Here is a 20,811-nt window from a genome sequence, read left to right as displayed (position 1 = left end):
AGGCCAAGGCTGCAGTGAGCTGTGATTGTGCCACTGCCCTGCAGCCTGGGTGACAGAGCAAAATCCTGTCTCCAAAAAAAAAAAAAAAAAAATACAGCCAGGCGCGGTGGCTCACACCTGTAATCCCAGCACTTTGGGAGGCCGAGGCGGGTGGATCACGAGGTCAGGAGATCGAGACCATCCTGGCTAACACACAGTGAAACCCTGTCTCTGCTAAAAATACAAGAAAATTAGCTGGGTGTGGTGGCGGCCGCCTGTAGTCCCAGCTACTCGGGAGGCTGAGGCAGGAGAAGGGCGTGAACCCGGGAGGTGGGGCTTGTAGTGAGCCAAGATCATGCCACTGCACTCCAGCCTGGGCGACAGAGCAAGACTCCGTCTCAAAAAAAAAAAAAAAGAAAAAAAAGAATGCATGTTCCCTCTGCCTGGTGCACAGCATCATCCAAAGGAGTCTCCTCACCTTTCCCTGCGTCTGATGCTGCTCGCTGTTTATTCCCTCCTGGTGATGGAACACACTCTCCGTTAGCTAGCCAGGAAGGTATGGTAAGCGGTGAACTTTTGGGGTTTGCGTGTCTGAAAATGTATTTACTCTTTTTTTTTTTTGAGATGGAGTTCCGCTCCGTCGCCCAGGCTGGAGTGCAGTGGCACTATCTCTGCTAACTGCAGCCTCCGCCTCCTGGGTTCAAGCGATTCTCCTGCCTCAGCCTCCTGAGTAGCTGGAATTACAGGTGCTTGCTACCACGCCTGTGCCTGGCTAATTTTTGTATTTTTAGTAGAGACGGGGTTTCAACTTCTTGGCGAGGCTGCTCCTGAACTCCCAACCTCAGGTGACCTGCCCACTTCGGCCTCCTAAAGTGCTGGGACTACAGGAGTGAGCCTCCGCACCCGGCCGCAAATGTCTTTATTCTGCCCGTGCGCTTAGTAAGTTTGGCTGGTAGGTTGGAAAGTCATTTTGAAGTCATAGCTCCAATATCTTTCAGTTTTCATTGTTGCTCTTGAGAAGTCTGGTTTGGTCTTTTTTCTTTTTGAGACAATCTGGAGGAGTGGTTCAATGATAGTTCTCTGCAGCCTTGACCTCCCGGGCTGAAGTAATCTTCCTGCCTCAGTGCCCCGAGTAGTACCTGGGACGGCAGGTGTGTGCCACCATACCCGGTTGATTTTTCTTTCTTTCTTTTTTTTTTTTTTTGAGATGGAGTCTTACCCTGTTGCCCAGGCTGGAGTACAGTGGCGCCATCTCGGCTTACTGCAACCTCCGTCTCCTGGGCTCAAGTGGTTCTCCTGGCTCAGCCTCCCGAGTAGGTGGGATTAACAGGTGTGCACCATCACGCCCAGATAATTTTTTTGTATTTTTAGTAGAGACGGGGTTTCACCATATTGGCTAGGCTGGTCTTGAACTCCTGACCTTGTGATCTGCCCACCTCAGCCTTTCAAAGTGCTGGGATTACAGGCCAGGCATTAGGCACTATGCCCGGCCTCTTTTTTTTTTTTTTTTGAGACACGGTTTCACCCAGTCTGGCACCCAGTCGCCCAGGCTGGCATGTAGTGGTGTGTGATCTTGTCTCTCTGCAACCTGCCCGGTTCAAGCGATTCTCCTGCCTCAGCCTCCTGAGTAGCTGTGATTACAGGTAGGTACCATCACGCCCAGCTATTTTTTTTTTTTTTTTTGAGACGAGTGTCACTGTGTTGCCCAAGCTGGAATACAGTGGCACGATCTCAGCTCACTGCAACCTCCGCTTCCCGGGTTCAAGTGATTCTCCTGTCTCAGCCTCCTGAGTAGCTGGGACTACAGGTGTGCATCACCACGCCTGGCTAATTTTTGTAATTTTAGTAGAGACAGGGTTTCGCCATATTGGCCATGCAGGTCTCGAACTCCTGACCTCAAGTAAGTGATCCACCTTCCTCAGCCTCCCAAAGTGCTGGGATTACAGGTTTGAGCCACCATGCCTGGACTCCAGCTGATTTTTGTATTTTTAGTTGGGATGGGGTTTTACCATGTTGGCCAGGCTGGTCTCGAGCTCCTGACCTCAAATGATCCATCCGCCTCAGCCTCCCAAAGTCTTGGGATTACAGGCGTGAGCCACTGTTCCCGGCAGTGATTTTTTCTGTTTTTGTAGAGACAGGGCCTTGCCATGTTGCCCAGGCTGGTCTTGAACTCGGCCTCCTGAAGTTCTGGGATTAAAGGCATGATCCACCGAGCCTGGCCCAGTTTCATTCTTTTTTTTTTTTTTTTTGAGATGGAGTTTTGCTCTTTTCACCCAGGCTGGAGTGCAGTGACGCGATTGGGTTCACTGCAACCTCCACCTCCTGGGTTCAAGTGATTCTCTTGTCTCAGCCTCCCAAGTAGCTGGGATTACAGGCTCCTGCCACCCCGCCCCGCTAATTTTTGTATTTTCGGTAGAGATGGGGTTTCGCCATATTGGCCGGGCTGGTCTAAAATTCCTGACCTCAGGTGATCCACCCGCCTCAGCCTCCCAAAGTGCTTGGATTCCAGGCGTGGGCCACCTTGCTGGCAAGGCCCAATTTCATTCTTAACCGTTTGCAAGCACTATTCCCCTGCCGAACCTTTAGGATCGTTGCATCCGTGATTTTCCTAATATTTATCATGCGTTTAGTGCTAGCCTTTTGTTATGTATTATGCAGGTGCCTAAGTAGCTGTGAAATCTGAAGATTGACACCCTTTCATTATAGGAGATTTGTTGTTGTTGTTGTTGTTGTTGGAGAGAGACAGTCTCACTATGTTGCTCAGGCTGGTCTTGAACTCCTGGGCTCAAACAAGCCTCTTGCTTCAGCTTCCAAGTAGCTGGGACTACAGGCACGCGCTACCATGCCTGGCTAATTTTTGTATTTTTAGTAGAGATGGGGTTTTGTCATGTTGACCAGTTTAGTCTCACATTCCTGACCTCAAGTGATCTGCCCGCCTCGGCCTCCCAAAGTGCTGGGATTACCTGTGTGAGCCACCGTGTGTGGCCGACAGTTTATTCTTTACTGTTTTCTCTGTGTTCTCCTTTTCCGTTTCCTTTAGTTGAATGTTGGACTTCCTGTATTTAGTTTTCTAATTTTAAGTATATTTTCTTGTCATGTCTTGGTCTTGTTCTATTTTGGGGGAGCATTGTTGACCACTTCTCAATTTTTTTAATCGAATTTTTAACTTCAGTTGTTATTTATATATATATTTTTTGTTTTGTTTTGTTTTGTTTTCGTTTTTTTTTGAGACAAAGTTTTGCTCTTGTTGCCCAGGCTGGAGTGCAGTGGGGCGATCTCCGCTCACTGCAACCTCTGCCTCCCGGGTTCAAGTGATTCTCCTGCCTCAGCCTCTTGAGTAGCTGGAATCACAGGCATGCACCACCAAGCCTGGCTAATTTTGTATTTTTTTTTTTTTTTTTAGTAGAGATAGGGTTTCTGCATGTTGGTCAGGCTGGTCTCGAACTCCTGACCTCAGGTGATCCACCCGCCTTGGCCTCCCAAAGTGCTGAGATTACAGGCGTGAGCCACCACGCCTGGCCCAGTTGTTATATTTTTATATTCTTTACTGTTTTCTATTCTTTTTAGTATCTCCTGTTCTTGTTTTATATATATAGTATCTTATTTATTTTAATTACAATTAAAATTTTAAAATTACAGTTAAAGTTATTAAAAAACTATTTAAAAAATGTCTCAGCCTGTGCAACACAGCAAGACCCTAAAATCTGGGACTTCCAGCATGCACCGCCATGACCAGCTGGTGCGTGCCTGAAATCCCAGCTACTCAGGAGGCTGAGGCAGGAGGATTGCTTGAGTCCGGGAGGTTGAGGCTGCAGTGAGCCATGATCACACCACTGCACTCCAGCCTGGGTGACAGAGTGAGAGAGACTGTCTCTAACCAAAAAAAAAAAAAAAAAAAAAAAAAAGTTGTTTCCTTCATTTTTTGTGTTTTCCCTGCATTCGTTCCCCTTTGCTGTCTTATCTCTTAGTCTTTCTTCTATGATGTAACCTTTCCTTTAGTGTCACATTGTCTGGCCATTTTGCCGTGTTGCGAATAAAGCACTCACCATGGAAAGCTGAGTGCTGGGGGCTTGTTTATTTGTTGCCTTCACTGTAGGGTGATGGTTGGCTGCTGCTGTTTTGTTGGCTCTCTTGCAGAATTTTTTTTTTTTTTTTTTTTGAGACAGAGTTTTGCTCTTGTTGCCCAGGCTGGAGTGCAGTGGCGTGATCTCTGCTCACTGTAATCTCTGCATCCTAGGTTCGAGCAATTCTGCCTCAGTCCCACAGGTAGCTGGGATTACAGGCGTGCACTACCACACCTGTTTAATTTTGTTTTTGTTTTTGTTTTGTTTTGAGATGGAGTCTCGCTTTGTTGCCTAGGCTGGAGTGCAGTGGCCCCATCTCAGCTCACTGTGACCTCCATCTCCCAGGTTCAAGCGATTCTCCTGCCTTCGCACCCCCTAGTAGCTGGGATTATAGGCGTGCGCCACCACGCTTGGCTAATTTTTGTATTTTTGGTAGAGACAGGGTTTCACCATGTTGGCCAGGCTGGTCTCAAACTGCTGACCTCAGGTGACCCACCCCCCTTGCCTCCCAAAGTGCTAGGATTGTAGGCATGAACCACCATGCCTGGCCATTTTTTTTTTTTTTTTTTTTTTTTGAGATGGCATCTCTCTCTGTCACCCACGCTGGAGTGCAATGGTGTAATCTTGGCTCACTGCAGCCTCCACCTCCCGGGTTCAAACGATTCTCCTACCTCAGCCTCCCAAGTAGCTGGGATTACAGGTGCGCACCACCACTCCGGGATAATTTTTTGTATATTTAGTAGAAACGGGGGTTTCACCATGTTGGTCAGGCTGGTCTCAAACCCCCGATCTCAGGTGATTTGCCCACCTCAGCCTCCCAAAATGCTGGGATGACAGGCGTGAGCCGCCGCGCCCGTGATTTGCCCACCTCAGCCTCCCAAAATGCTGGGATGACAGGCGTGAGCCGCCGCGCCCGGCCCTTTTGCAGAGGTTCTGTCTGCTGGTTTGGTTTTCTTGAAGGATCCCTCAATTTCTTGCCTTGCTGGTATAAGCCGGATTTTTTTTTTTTTTTTGAGACAGAGTCTTGGTCTTGTCGCCCAGGCTGGAGTGCAGTGGTGTGATCTCGGCTCACTGCAACCTCTGCCTCCCGGGTTCAAGCAATTCTCCTGCCTCATTACCCCCCAACCCCCAAGTAGCTGGGATTACAGTTGTGCACCACCATGTGTGGCTACTTTTTGTATTTTTAGTAGAGAGGGAGTTTCGCCATGTTGGCCAGGCTGGTCTTGAACTTCTGACCTCAAGTGATCCACCCTCCTGGGTCTCCCAAAATAATGGGATTACAGGTGTGAGCCACCATGCCCGGCCATTTTTGGTGGACCTTTTTATGGGGCTAAACGTCTGGTGTCTTGTGGCTACAGAAGACCAGTACTTGCTTGGGGAGGAGACCTGAGAGGTCAGCTGTTCTCAGGTGGAGTTTTGCCCGCATTCCCATTTGTAGCTGCAGGCATCACCCCCATTGTCCCCACCCTTCTGTGTTTTCTGGTGTCAGTCTGCCAGCTGCTCAGCTGCAACTCCTTTATTTAAGTTTCTCCTTCCTCTACTCTGTGGGATAGGTTAGCTCTCCTCTACCTCTCTGTCTTCCTATTTGTGTTCTATTTAGGGATTTCACATGTCTTGGGGTTTATGTGTCTCTTTCCTGCTTTTCTTGTCTTTGATTGATTTTTGCTAAGAGAAGAGAGGATCAGAATCAATTTTTCTTTTTTAAAATTACTTATTTTACACATTTAATTTTTAATTACACTTAATATAATTTATAAAACATTTTGTAGAGATGGAGTCTCACTGTGTTGCCCAGGCCAATCTCCAACTGGGCTCAGGCGATTCTCCCGCTTTGGCCTCTGAAAGTGTTAGGATCACAGGCGTGAACTGCTGTGGCTGGCCTGAGAAGCATTTTCCATAAATCTTGAGAAGCAGATTCTCCCGTAAACTAGAAGCACAGCTGTCCTATGAAAAGGGCTGCCTGTCTTGGGATCTTACTATGTCAGTTGTTGGTTGTGGTCGGAAGGTTCTGGAGTCATAGTAAGGGCCAGCAAGGGTGATGTTTGTGCCTCAGCTCTAATGTCGAAAAGAGCATCTGTGGCTACCTTAGTTGCTGGAGATCCCACACGTGGCCAGAGCCAGAGGTGGGGCTAGAGCCCTGGTTTCCTTCTTCTGCTTCCTGTCATGTGCTGAAAGAGCTGTGTAGGTTTGACCACATTTTATTGAGTTTTTCTTTGAAAATAATTTGGCTTATAAGAATCATGTTTTGGATTCTTTAGGAACTTTATTATTTTTTTTCAATCATTTCATTGGATTAAGCATGGTTGATGGATTCCTTTATCCTAAGGTAAGTGGGCAGTTTGATTTTAAGTTGCTCACCCAGCAAACCAGGTAGGGAATAGTTATTTGCTTTTGTATTTTTTTTTTTTTTTTTTTTTGAGATGGAGTTTCGCTCTCGTTGCCCAGGCTGGAGTGCAGTGGTGCAATCTCGGCTCACTGGAACCTCCACCTCCCAGGTTCAAGCGATTCTCCAGCCTCAGCCTCCCGAGTAGCTGGGATTACAGGCGCCCACCACCATGCCTGGCTAATTTTTTGTATTTTTAGTAGAGACAGGGTTTCACTGTGTTAGCCAGGATGGTCTTGCTCTCCTGACCTCGTGATCCGCCCGCCTCTGCCTCCCAAAGTGCTGAGGTTACAGGCATGAGCCATCGCACCTGGTCCAGTTTTTTGTATTTTTAGTAGAAACGGGGTTTCACCATGTTAGCCAGGCTGGTCTCGAACTCCTGACCTCAGGTGATCCGCCCACCTCGGCCTCCCAAAGTGCTGGGATTATAGGCATGAGCCACCGCACCCGGCTGAGAATAGTTATTAGAGCCCAGTTAATTTGGCCTATGGCAGGTATGATATAGAAAGCATTACTTCCAGGACTGAGAGTTCTCCTTTCTTACTGTTTTGCTTCTCTTTAACTTTTAATATTTTCATGTATTAAAAAAAAATCTGATGATTTTGGATTTTGAAAAACAAAGCTAAAGTGGCTGCTGTAACTCTTCAGAGGTAGCATTTCCTTTGAAATGGAGTCTCCTGGATAAGAGGCCACTTTCCCAGGAACATCACTGTGAGCTGCTGTTTCATTCTGGAAAAGCTTGTGGATTTCTTTCTGTATTCTAGTTGTAATAGGCTGGTTCTGATCACAGTATATTTAAGATGCTGTTTTGAGCACTTTCTGTTTATGCAGTGCAATTCTAGGTATTTGTAAGAGGACATACAAAGTTTTGAGATTGATCCCTGATGTTACAAAATTTAATAATAGAACAGAGCAAATATTACTGAGTAGGAAATGAGAGTCAGTTAAAAGTAAACAAGAAGAGGCTGCTGGATGGCCACAATTGCTGCGGCCACATGTGTGGGGAAAAGTTCCTTGAGGAAGATGAGTTAGTCTAGGTCTTTTTTTTCCTTTAACAGCTTCTTGTCCAACACATAGTCTAGGTTTTAAAGGATGTGAGACGTGAATTGGCATGAGAAGGTGTACAAAGTGTACATTAACAAAAATTAGGCATTTTAGCAAATTTAGAAAACAAACCTAGAAACCTCAGGATGCCATATATTTGTCATCTGTTTTTTTCCTGATCCTCGTGAGTGTATGTGTTTTTATTTAAAATTGGTGGTAATCAGTGACTATGTGCCGTTGTACTTCCTCTGTCCCGTATTGTCTGACGTGCATTCGTATCTTCAGTGTTTTTGGTAGCTGCATGGTGTGTGACATAGAAAAGTCCCAGTTTCCTCGACTGTGATTTGGGTGAGGTCTGTATCCTTTGGTGCACAGTGGAATTACAAGGTCAGAAGGGGATAGTGGCATGAGATGAAGCTGGAGAGGCAGGGCAGGGTTATCCAGGGCCTTGTTACCATGGTAACAAGTTGGGAAGTTTCATAACCACTGTAGACAGTCCTTGAAGATTTTAGGCATGGAATGATACTTTAAAAAGATGACCCTGGCTACTGTGTGGAGAGCGGAAGTAGGGGGCCAGTGAGCAGGCTTGGCTTGAGTGGCATGGGTTCGTCATGATATAGGTGTTTAGATTTAATTTTTTGAGCATATAGGACAGTTACATGGTTCAAAATTGAAAAAGTATGGCCGTGTACGGTGGCTTATGCCTGTAATCCCACCATTTTGGGAGGCCGAGGCGGGTGGATCGATCACCTGACGTCAGAAGTTCAAGAGCAGCCTGGCCAACATTGGTGGAACCCTGTCTCTAATAAAAATATAAAAAAATTAGCCGGGCATGATGGCGGGCGCCTGTAATCCCAGCTACTCGGGAGGCTGAGGCAGGAGAATCGCTTGAACCCGGGAGGTGGAGGTTGCAGTGACCTGAGATCGTGCCATTGGACTCCAGCCTGGGCAACAAGAGTGAACCTCTGTCTTGGAAAAAAAATAAAAATAAAAATAAAATAAAATTGAAAAAGTACCTCCCTAGCCACTAGTTCTTCTCTTGGCAGGTCACCAGTATTTAATTACTGTGCATATTTCATGATGTTTATGAATATACAGTCATGTGGCACTTAAGGACATTTTGGTCCGTGGCAGACCACATGCATGAAGGTGGTCCCCTAAGATTAGAATGAAGGTCAGGCGTGGTGGCTCACACCTGTAATCCCAGCACTTTGAGAGGCTGAGGCAGGAGGATCACTTGAGCCCAGGAGTTCAAGATCAGCCTGGACAACATAATGAGACCCTGTCTCTACAAAAAATAATGAAAAATTAGTTGGGCATTGTGGTGTGTGCCTGTAGACCCAGCTACTCCGGGAGGCTGAGGTGGGGAGAGTTGTTTGACCAGGAGGTCAAGGCTGCAGTGAACCGTGTTGGTGCCACTGCACTTCAGTCTGGGCAGCAGAGCGAGACCCTGTCTCAAAAAAAGAAAAAAAAGATTATAATAGAGGCTAGAAATTCTTACTGCCTAACCACATCGTGGGCATTGCTTTGTAGTAGGGTAGTGCACTGCCTTTTCTGTGTTCAGACACACGTGTCATTGTGTTGCACTTACCTGCAGTAACGCGCTGTGCAGGTTTGTAGCCTGGAAGCCATGGGCTACACCACACAGCCCAGATGTGTAATAGGTTTGCAGAAGTGCACTCTTTGACGTTTGCACAGTGATGAAATCACCTAATGACGCGTATCTCAGAATGTATCCCCCTCATTCAGCGTCACTTAGATGCAGTAGATGTTACTGTCCTGTCGAGGGGTTCGATGACTTTCCCATGTAGCTGGTATATGTTAGAGCTGGCTCTGCCCTGGGCTAGGATGGTGCAGTAGAATGGTGTTCGTTCCAGGGTTGGGGGAGGGTTGGGAAGGAATCACAGAAGGCACTTGAAAGGTGCAGGTGGGAGTAAGTCAACCTTTCAGCCCCAGTTCACCTTGAAAATGCAGAGGCGAATGCATGAAGACGTAGTCTGAGTTGTGCTCTTTTTTTTGTTTTTGTTTTTGAGATGGGGTCTCACTGTGTTGCCCAGGTTGGTCTTAAACTCCTGGGCTCGAGCAGTCCTCTCGCCTCAGCCTCCCGAGTAGCTGGGATTACAGGTGCGTGCCACCACACCTAGGTAATTTTTGTATTTTTGGTAGAGACAGGGTTTCACCATGTTACCCAGGCTGGTCTCGAGCTCTTGGACTCAAGCCATCTGCCTGCCTTGGCCTCCTACGGTGCTGGGATTACAGGCATGAGCCACTGTGCCCAGCCTAGACCACTTTTTAGGGATTACAGGCGTGAGCCACTGTTCCCGGCCTAGACCACATCTTCAAGCATTTAATGACTGTTCCTTTGATCATATTCCTGGGTATAGCATCACACGGGGCAGGTTGCTAACCTAGGTGGGCTGATGGAGCTGTGGAGACCATGCTAATGATTCTCGTCCTTGTAATAAGGGCAGTAGGAGGGTTTCAAGGCAGGGAGTGACCTCATCAGGTTTGCGTGTTAGGCTCTGGCTTCCTTCCTGGTCTTCCTGCTGCTGTGTGAAGAACGGATTGTAGACGGATGGCAGTGGAGGCAGCAAACGCAGTCCTCAGGGAGTGGGTGGTCACCGGTTATGTGGCAGATGAGGAGGGCACAAGGATGACTTGTGGGACTAGGCCGGAGCCAAATGCTGGGTTCTCTGCTTGAACGGAAGGGTGGGTGGCCGTGCCATTCACCCGGACAGGGAAGGCATGCTCAGGTCAGCTCTGGGGTGGTTTATTCCAGGGGTGGCAAACTCTTTCTGAGCAGGCTGGATAGTATTTCAGACTCATGCACCAAGAAGCAAAATCAAGGATAACTCCACAAATTTTTGTTGACAAAGATCAAAATATAATTGACTTTTTTTTTTTTTGTAATACAGATCTACTGATTAGAAGAACAGAATTTTTGGGGGGATAACATTTTGCTTAATTGGGGTTCAATGTTAATGTTCCCCATCATAAAAATTACTGGAGCTGTTCATCTGTTAAGTGCTTACTGTGACACAGTTTTCTGTTTCATCTTTGAAAATGTCTTCACACCGATAGCTGTTGCCATATTCCAGTATCAGTCCAGGAGCAGATGATTTATTTTTATTGAGATGTAATTCATTTACTATAAAATTCACATTTTAAAATGTGCACCTCAGTGGGGTTCTTTGGTATGTCTGGAGTGGTCCAACCATTACCACTACTTCCAGATCATTCCGTCATTACCACTACTTCCAGATCATTCCGTCACCCCAAAAAGAAACCTCATACCCATTAGCAGGACTTCCCTAATCCTCCCTCCCCGACCCCCGACCCTGCTCTACTTTTTTGCAAATATTTTTTCTCATTCTGTGGGTTGTCTTTTCACTTTCTAATTTTTTTTTTTTTTGAGACAGAGTCTCGCTCTGTCGCCTAGGCTGGAGTGCAATCTAGTCTCACTGCAACCTCCGCCTCCCGGGTTCAAGCGATTCCCCTGCCTCAGCCTCCTGAGAAGCTGGGATTACAGGTGTGCACCAGCACGCCGGCTTATTTTTGTATTTTTAGTAGAGTCAGGGTTTCACCATGTTGTTCAGGCTGGTCTTGAACTCCTGACTTCAAGTGATCCACCTGCCTCGGCCTCTCAAAGTGCTGGGATTATAGGCATGAGCCACTGTGCCCGGCCTAATTGTTATTTTCTTGATGCCTTCCTTTGAAGCACAGATGTTTTTAATTTTTGATGAAATCCACCTTCTTGTTTTCCAGTTGGTTTCTTTGCTTTTGTTGTTGTGTCTGATTGCCCAATCCAAACCAGGGAGTTTATATTTCCTTGGAAAATTTGCATAGTTTTAGCTCTTACATTTAAGTCTTTGGTCCGTTTTGACTTAATTTTTGTATATGATGTTAGGTAGGATCCAGGCTTCATTCTTTTCATGTACAGTTGGCTCAGCAGCGTTTGTTGAAAAGACCGTGCTTTCCCCATTGAATTGCCTGGCCATCGTTTTTGAAAATCAGTTGAACATAAATGTGATGGTTAATTTCTGGGTTCTCAGTTCTATTCCATTGATGTATATGTCTGTCCTAATGTGAGCATTATTGCAGCAGTGTAATAAGTTTTGTAATGAGGAAATGTGAGTCCTTCAACTTTGTCTTTTTCAAGATTGGGTCCCTTGCATTTTCTTTCATTTCTTTTCTTTTCTTTTCTTTTTTTTCAAGATTGGGTCCCTTGCTTGCTTGCTTGCTTGCTTGCCTTCTTTTTCTTTCTTTTCTTTCTTTCTTCTTTTTTTTGACAGTCTCTCTCTGTTGCCCAGGCTGCAGTGGCGCTATCTCGGCTCACTGCAACCTCCGCCTTCCAGGTTCACGCCCTTCTCCTGCCTCAGCTTCCCGAGTAGCTGGGACTACAGGCGCCCCCACCATGCCCAGCTAATTTTTTTTTTTTTTTTTTTTTTGTATTTTTAGTAGAGATGGGGTTTCACCATATTAGCCAGGATGGTCTCTATCTCCTGACCTCGTGATCCACCGGCCTCGGCCTCCCAAAGTGCTGGGATTACAGGTGTGAGCCACTGCGCCTGGCTGTCACTTGGATTTTCATATGAGTTTTAGGATCTTGTTGTCAATATCTGCAAAAAAGCCTTTCAGGATCTTGAAAGGGATTGTGTTGAATATGTAGATCAGTTCAGGATACCGCCATCTTAATAGCAAGTCTTCCAGTCGGGGAACACCGGATGCTTGTCCATTTATTTAGGTCTTCTATTTTATTTTATTTTATTTATTTATTTTGAGACAGAGTCTTGCGCTGTCACCTGGGCTGGAGTGCAGTGGCGTGATCTCGGGTCACTGCAACCTCCACCTCCTGAATTCAAGCCATTCTCCTGCCTAAGCCTCTCGACTAGCTAGGATTACAGGCACCCGCCTCCACGCCCAGCTAATTTTTTTTTTTTAATGTATTTTTGGTAGAGACGGAGTTTCACCATGTTGGACAGGCTGGTCTTGAACTTCTGACCTCGTGATTCGCCCTCCTCGGCCTCCCAAAGTGTTGGGATTACAGGCATGAACCACTGCACTCGGCCTTCAGTTTTCTTTAACAGTATTTTCAGGGCTGGGCGCGGTGGCTCACGCCTGTAATCCCAGCACTTTGGGAGGCTGAGACGGGTGGATCACGAGGTCAGGAGATCGAGACCATCCTGGCTAACATGGTGAAACCCCGTCTCTACTAAAAATACAAAAAATTAGCGGGACGTGGTGGCGGGCGCCTGTAGTTCCAGCTACTCGGGAGGCTGAGGCAGGAGAATGGCGTGAACCTGGGAGGCGGAGCTTGCAGTGAGCTGAGATGGTGCCACTGCTCTCCAGCCTGGGCGACAGAGCGAGACTGTCTCAAAAAACAAAACAAAACAAAAAACAATATTTTAATGTATAAGTTTTGTAGTTATTTCTTAGAAGTATTTTATTCTTTTTGATGCTATTATAAATAGAATTTAAAAAAAATTTTTTTTTTTGAGATGGGGAGTCTCGCTCTGTCGCCCAGGCTAGAGTGCAGTGGTACGATCTCGGCTCACTGCAACCTCCGCCTCCTGGGTTCAAGCAGTTCTCCTGCCTCAGCCTCCTGAGTAGTTGGGATTACAGGTGCATGCCACCACGCCTGGCTAATTTTTGTATTTTTAGTAGAGATGGGGTTTCACCATTTTGGCCAGGCTGATCTTGAACTCCTGACCTCAGGATCCACCCACCTCCAGCTCCCAGAGTGCTGGGATTATAGGCGTGAGCCACCATGCCCAGCCACATTTCATTTTTAGATTGCAATTGTATAGACATAAAATTGATTTTTATATATTGGATCTTGTATCCTGCAACTTTGCTGAATTTTTTTTGGTGTGGATTCCTTGGGATTTTCTATATATAGGATTATGTCATTTGGGAATAGAGTTGTAGTTCTTCCTTTTAAATCTGGACACTTTTTTGTCCTTCCCTAATTGCCCTGGCTAGTAAAATGTTGAATAGAAGTGGTGAAAGCTGGCATTCCCATCTTCATTCCTGTTTTTAGGGGAAAGCTTTTAGTTTTTCACCATTAGGTATGATATTAGCTATGAGTTTTTCCATAGATGCCCTTTATTAGATTGAGGAATTCCCTTTTATTTCTAGCTTGTTGAGTGTTTTCATTATAAAGGGGTTTTGGATTTTGTCAAATGTTTGTATCTATCTGTTGACATGATTATGTAGTTTTTTCCCTTTATTGATATGGTGTCTTACATTGATTTTCATATGCTCAACCAGCCCTGCGTTTCTGCCCTAAATCCATTTGGGTATGTTATCTAATCCTTTTTAAATCTTGTTGAGTTTGATTTGCTAGTATTTTGTTGGGGATTGTTGCATCTTTGTTCATAAGTGGTATTACGTTGGTCTGTAGGTACCTCTTTTTAAAAAAAAATTTTTTTTTTTTTGAGACAGTTTCACTGTTTTTGTTTTTGTTTTTGTTTTTTTGAGACGGAGTCTCGCTCTGTCGCTCAGGCTGGAGTGCAGTGGCGCGATGTCAGCTCACTGCAAGCTCTGCCTCCTGGGTTCACGCCATTCTCCCGCCTCAGCCTCCCGAGTGGCTGGGACTACAGGCACCCGCTACCACGCCTGGCTATTTTTTTGTATTTTTAGTAGAGATGGGATTTCACCGTGTTAGTCAGGATGGTCTCGATCTCCTGACCTCGTGATCTGCCCGTCTCCACCTCCCAAAGTGCTGGGATTACAGGCGTGAGCCACCGCGCCCAGCCCAGAGTTTCACTCTTGTTGCCCAGGCTGGAGTGCAGTGGTGCAATCTTGGCTCACCACAACCTCCGCCTCCTGGGTTCAAGTGAATCTCCTGCCTCAGCCTCCCGAGTAGCTGGGATTACAGGCATGCTCCACCCTGCCAGGCTAATTTTGTATTTTTAGTAGAGATGGGATTTTGCCATGTTGGCCAGGCTGGTCTTGAACTCCTGACCTCAGGTGATCCGCCTGCCTTGGCCTCCCAAAATGCTGGGATTACAGGTGTGAGCCACTGCGCCTGGCCTAAAAAATTTTTTTAATTTTATTTTAGATAGGTGGTCTTGCTCTGTGGCCCTGCTGGAGTGCAATGGTGCCATCATGGCTCACTTCAGTCTTGAACTCCTGAGCTCAAGTGATCCTCCTACCTCAGCCTCCTGAGTAGCTGGGACTACAGGCAAGTGCCTGTCGTTTTCTGTGTGTTATCTTTGTGTATTTGGTGCAAAGGTAATACTGGCTTCGTAGAATGAGTTGGGAAGTGTATTTCCCTCTTCCGTTTTTGGGAAGAGTTTGTGAAGCACTGGTTATCACGCCTTTAAATGTTTGGTATAATTCACCTGCGAAGCCATCTGGATCTTGGCTTTTCTTTGTTGGAAGCTTTAAAAATTATTAATTTCCTTATTTGTTCTAGGTGTGTAGGTTTTCTGTTTATTCCTGAGTTATCTTTGTTGTTGTGGGTCTTTCTGAGAATTTGTTCATGGCATCCAGGTTATCTAGTTTCCGGTATGCCGTTGCTCGTATGTTCCCTGTGACCATTTTTATTTCTGTCAGGGCTTGTGTTCCCCTTTGACGCTAATAAATTTTGGTAAGTGGGGTCATTTTTCTCTTTTTCTTGGTCATTCTAGCTAAAGTTTTGTGAATTATGTTGAATTTTTCAGAGAAGCAACTTTTTTTTTTTTTTTTGAGACGGAGTCTCGCCCTTTTGCCCAGGCTGGAGTGCAGTGGCGCGATCTCAGCTCACTGCAAGCTCCGCCTCCTGGGTTCAAGCAATTCTCCTGCCTCTGCCTCCTGAATAGTTGGGAATATAGGCGTGTGCCACCATGCCCAGCTAATTTTTTGCATTTTTAGGAGACGGAGTTTCACCATGTTGGCCGTGCCGGTCTCGCGCTCCTGACCTCAGGTGATCTACTCACCTCAGCCTCCCAAGTAGCTGAGATTACAGGCACCCGCCGCCACGCCCGGCTAATTTTTGTATTTTTAGTAGAGATGGTGTCTCACCACGTTGGCCGAGGTGGTCTCAAACTCCTGACTTCAAATGATCCACCCGCCTTGGCCTCCCAAAGTGTTGGGATTGCAGGCATGAGCCACTGCACCCGGCCTAGTTTTTTACTAGTTTCTTAATGCTTTTAGCTATGTTATAGAATAAATTGCATTCCCCTAAAAAATATGTTGAAGTCCTAAACCCCGTACTTCAGAATTTGACCTTATTTGGAAATAGGGTCATTGCAGATTAGTTAAGATGAAATCATAGTTGAGTAGGGTAGGCCTCTAATCCAGTATGACTTATGTGTCCTCATAAAAAAAAAAGGATGCCTTGTGAACACAGACATGCACAGAAGGAAGACAGCATGTGGACACACAGGGAGAAGTGGCGCGTGACTGGGGTGATGCTTCCATAAGCCAAGGAGTGTCAGGGACGGCCAGCAGACCCCAGAGCCTGGCTGAGGCAGGGGATGGCACTCCAAAGCCATTACAGACCACAAGGCCTACTGACACCTTCATTCAGAACTTCGAGACCATACATTTCTATTGTTACCTGTGTCCTAGGAAAAAACAGACTGCTTCCTATAAATGTTGATATGTTGTATTTTCATTTTTATTCAGTTCAGAATATTTTCTATTTTCCCTTGTGACTTTAGAAGTGTGTCATTTAATTTCTAAATATTTAGGTATTTCCCAGATTTATTTGTTTTGTTGATTTCTAATGTAATTCCTGTATGGTCAGAATTATACTTTGTATAGTTTCAGTGTGTTTAATTTGTTAGATTAAAAAAAAATCCCGTATTATATTCTGTCCTGGGGAATGTTTCATCAGTGCTTGAAAATAATGTGCATTATGAATTTATTAGGTGGAATGTTCCCTATATGTCAGATTGAATTGGTTGATAGTATTAAGTCTTCCTTATTCTTTCTCATTTTCTTTCTAGTTCTATTAGTTATTGAGAGTAGAGTATGAGATCTACAGTACTGTCGAATTTTACATTTTCACTTTCAGTTCTGTTGGTTTTTGCCTCGTGTTTTGAGGCTATGTTATCTTGCGTGTGTTTATAGTTGTTACATCTGCCTGGTTGTTTTGACCCTTCTCTCGTTATGAAATGTCCCTCTTTGTCTCTATAAATGTTTTTGTTTTAAAGTCTATTTTGTCTGATGACAGTATAGCCACTTCAGTTTTTTTGTGGTTTATTTTTGTATACTATATCTTTTTCTGGCCTTTTAATCTCTTTGTATCTTCAATCGAAGGGATGTCTCTTATAGTCCTTTCCATCTGAGATCGGATCTTGTAGATTCAGCAGTTGAACCATATATATGTATTTTTCTTACCTGATAGAAGAGATTTTATTTTTAAAGTGTCACCTTAGACTGCAAGGATGTCCGTTGCACCTCCCCATTAATCAGCCGGAGGAGGAGCTGTGATATCAGAATGCCCACTCAACCCACCAGACATTTGAGACCCACCCTTTGCTGGCCTTCTGTAACCTTATTTATTTAGAGACGGAGTCTCGCTCTTGTTGCCCAGGCTGGAGTGCAATGGCGCGATCTTGGCTCACCGTAACCTCTGCCTCCCGGGTTCAAGTGATTGTCCTGCCTCTGCCTCCCGAGTAGCTAGGATTACAGGCATGTGCCACTGTGCCCGGCTAAGTTTTATATTTTTAGTAGAGATGGGGTTTCGCTGTGTTGGCCAGGCTGTTCTTGAACTCCTGAACTCAGGTGATCCGCCTGCCTCGGCCTCCCAAAGTGCTGGGATTACGGGTGTGAGCCACCGTGCCTGGCCTGTAACCTTATTTTTTAAAGCTTTTAATTTTAATTTTTGTTTTGTTTTATTTTTGTGTGTTTTAGAGACCTGGTCTTGCTGTTACCCTGGCTGGAGTGCAGTGGCGTGATCATAGCTCAAGCAGTCCTCCCACCTCGGCTTCCTGATCAGCTGGGACCACTGGCATCTGCCACTACGTCCAGCTAATTTTTAAATTTTTTGTAAAGATGGGGTCTTCCTATGTTGCTCAGGCTGGTTTTGAACTCCTGGCCTCAAGTGATCCTCCCATCTTGGTCTCCCAAAGTGCTAGGATTACAGGTGTGCACCCCTGTGCCTGGTCTGAAATTTTCTTTTTTTAATCAAGAGCAAGTAGATACATGTTTTCTCTGAGCCCAATATGCAGAGAAGGAAAAAATGCTAGAATTCTCTGCATTATAAGGGCCTGGCGCCCTTTAGCTTCCAACAGTGCAAAGGGGGCAGAAAGTTGTTCTTTTTTCCATAGAACATGGTGATGTTGATTCCATACAAGTTTGTTGAGACAGGAAGGGATAAAAATGAGTTTGAAACAGAAAGAGGTAGAGATTCTTTTCACATTTTATTCTCCTCAAGGTATTTCCCCCCCAGATAAGTTGAGATCCATGGTGTAGACAAAAGAGACCTCAAGAACTGGGTGAGCACAAGAGGGAAAAAGCAAGAATGCACCTTGCTCCCGGGAACTGGAGACAGCTTTAAAAAAGGAAGGTTCTAATCCATGTGTGTTCTATTAGTTATCTTCTCCTTATCCCGTTCCTCATCAGTGTCTTCCAGTTCCTCCTCCTCATCATCTTTGTCTTCTCCTTCTTTATCATCCATATTGGGAACCAAGGAGCACTGTGATGAATTTGGCCAAGTATGGTCTTTGCTGACCTCTCCTAACTCATCTGCACCTGCGTCAGAATGGCCAGTAAACCAAGTGAAGAACCTGTGTGGTTCCTCAGGATGCCTCTTCCTACTGGCTTTATTCTGCATTTGACTTGAAGAGTTTCCTTTCCAGATTTCCATTTGATTTCCATGGACTTTGAAGATGGATCATGACTCTCATTCAGATGAAATTCTTTGAGAGAGCTTTATTTTTGAAGTAAGGATTTTTGTCAAAATAAAAATCTATTCTGTAACCTGATTTAATATCTTCAAATTCTGTCACTTCAGCACTGGTCAAACAATGCAGTGCCTCTTCATCCTCCTCCCAAGCAGTGCAGACGCTTGTGGATGGCTGACAAATGTTATTACCCAGAAATTGGGGATTTTGGGAATCAATTCTCATCTGCCCTGAAGAACGTGGTTGGCTGAATTTGTCAATGTTCGCTCTCCCAGTCCGCTCGCCGCTCACTTGCTAAGCCTGTTTCTGAAGCCTGTTTTGTGCTGTGCTTCCTCGTGGGCTTGGTTGCCGCTTGTTCTGTTCCTCTCTTCCTCTGGCCTCTGTCAGGGGCTGGCGCCATGTCTTCCTTTCAGGCAGGTGCAGAGACGGGTGTTTGGGGGTCATTCCGGGAGGAGAGTCTGGACCCAAGGGCCTCCTTGCTCATCAGGAAGAAGCTTATAGGACTAAGATCACATTTTTTTTTTTTTTTGACATGGAGTCTCGCTCTGTCACCCAGGCTGGAGTGCAGTGGCATGACCTTGGCTCATGGCAGCCTCCGCCCCCATGCCCTCCAACTCCACGGTTCAAGCTGTTCTCCTGCCTCAGCCTCCTGAGTAGCTGGGACTACAGGCACCCACCACCATACCCGGCTAATTTTTGTATTTTTAGTAGAGATGGAGTTTCGTCAAGTTGGCCAAGCTGGTCCTGAACTCCTGACCTCAGGTGATCCACTCGCCTCGGCCTCCCAAAGTGCTGGGATTACAGGTGTGAGCCACTGCGCCCGGCCCCAAATTTTTTAATCTATTCCCCCAGTCTCTACTTTTTATGTGGCACAGGTAATGCGTTTCATCTAATGTAATTACTGAAAGGTAGGGTTTATACTTGTCGATTTTGTATTTGCTTTCTGCGTCTTCTGTCTTTTTTGTTACTTTCTGCCTCAATTAGTTTTTGTTTTTCATGGAGATGGAGTTTCACTATGTTGCCCAGGCTGGAGCGCAGTGACTATTCATAGGCATGATCATAGGGCACCGTGGCCTTGAACTCCCGGGCTCACAGGATCCTCCCGCCTCAGCCTCCTGAGTAGCTGGGACTGCAGGCGTACCACAACGCCTGACTCATTGCTTTCTTCTTTTGTGTTAGGTATTTTCTAGTGTATACCATTTTAATTCCCTTGTTGTTTATTTGACTGTATTTTTTATTTGTTTTCTTGGTTGTCCTGGGGATTACAATTTAGTATATTAATTTTTGATAATGTAGTTTGTATTAATACTATATTACAATAGTATACGAAATATTTATTTGGGCATAGCTTAATTTCTTTTGCCCTTGTACTGTTATTGTCATACAAATTACATTACACTGTGTGCCCATCTACGCAGATTTATAGTTGCTGCTTTACGCAATTGTCTTTCAAATCATATAGGAGAAAAAACAAATTATAAATTAAAAAATACATTTATACTGTCTTATGTAGCTGCTTTTATACTTTAACTGTGTAGCTGCTTTTACTGGCGCTCTTGATTGCATTCCCCTCCCCTCCCCTCCCCTCTTGACAGGGTCTCGCTCTGTCACCCAGGTGGGAGTACAGTGGCACAATCATAGCACTGCAGCCTTGACCTCCTGGGCTAAAGAGATCCTCCTGCCTCAGCCTCCCGAGTAGTTGGGACTATGGGTGCGTACCACTATTCCCTGCTGATTTTTAATTTTTTTTTTTGTAGAGATGGGGTCTCACTGTGTTGCCCAGGCTGGTCTCCAACTCCTGGTCTTAGAAGATCCCTCCTACTTGAGTCTTCCAAGGTGTTGGGGTTACAGGCATGAGCCACCGTGCCTGGCCTTGGTGCTCTCTATTCATGTGGGCTTGAGTTACTGTCTAGTGTCCTTTCATTTATCCTGAAGGACTCTTAGGTCTTTCAGGGACGAACTCTCTACTTTTGTTTATCTTGGAATGTTTTATTTTTCCTTTATGAAGGTAGTTTTGTGTATAAAGGTTTTTTTTTTTTTTTTTTTGAGACAGAGTCTCACCCTCTCGCCTGGGCTGGAGTGCAGTGGCGCCATCTCGGCTCACTGCAAGCTCTGCCTCCCAGGTTCACGCCATCCTCCTGCCTCAGCCTCCCGAGTAGCTGGGACTACAGGACTGCAGGCACCTGCCATCACGCCTGGCTAATTTTTTGTATTTTTAGTAGAGACGGGGTTTTACCGTGTTAGCCAAGATGGTCTGGATCTCCTGACCTCGTGATCCGCCCACCTTGGCCTCCCAAAGTGCTGGGATTACAGGCGTGAGCCACCGCGCCCGGCCGTATAAAGGTTTTTTAGTACTCTGAGGGTATTGTCTGGCTGCACGCCATGGTTTCTGATGAGGAACCGTTGCTCATGTCTCAGGACCCTTGTTCATGACACGTTGCTCCTCTGTCGCTGCTTTTGAGAGTCTCTGTCTGTGGTTTCAGCCTGATGGTGATGTGTATAG

At 45.6% G+C, this 20,811-nt stretch overlaps 1 protein-coding gene and 1 pseudogene across 20 annotated transcripts in view; one reads left to right on the top strand and one right to left on the bottom strand.

The window, feature by feature from the left end:
- EHMT1 (euchromatic histone lysine methyltransferase 1) overlaps positions 1–20,811 on the top strand; it is a 226,910-nt gene that overhangs the window by 3,876 nt on the left and 202,223 nt on the right. The window lies entirely within an intron of this gene.
- Positions 13,040–18,708, bottom strand: LOC100979031 (protein SET-like; annotated as a pseudogene).

This window comes from Pan paniscus, chromosome 11 (genome assembly GCF_029289425.2).
Source record: "Pan paniscus chromosome 11, NHGRI_mPanPan1-v2.0_pri, whole genome shotgun sequence".
In the NCBI taxonomy this organism is placed as follows: Eukaryota; Metazoa; Chordata; class Mammalia; order Primates; family Hominidae; genus Pan; species Pan paniscus.
Note: the sequence above shows the minus strand (reverse complement) of the source record. Positions and strands in the feature narration are given on the sequence as shown.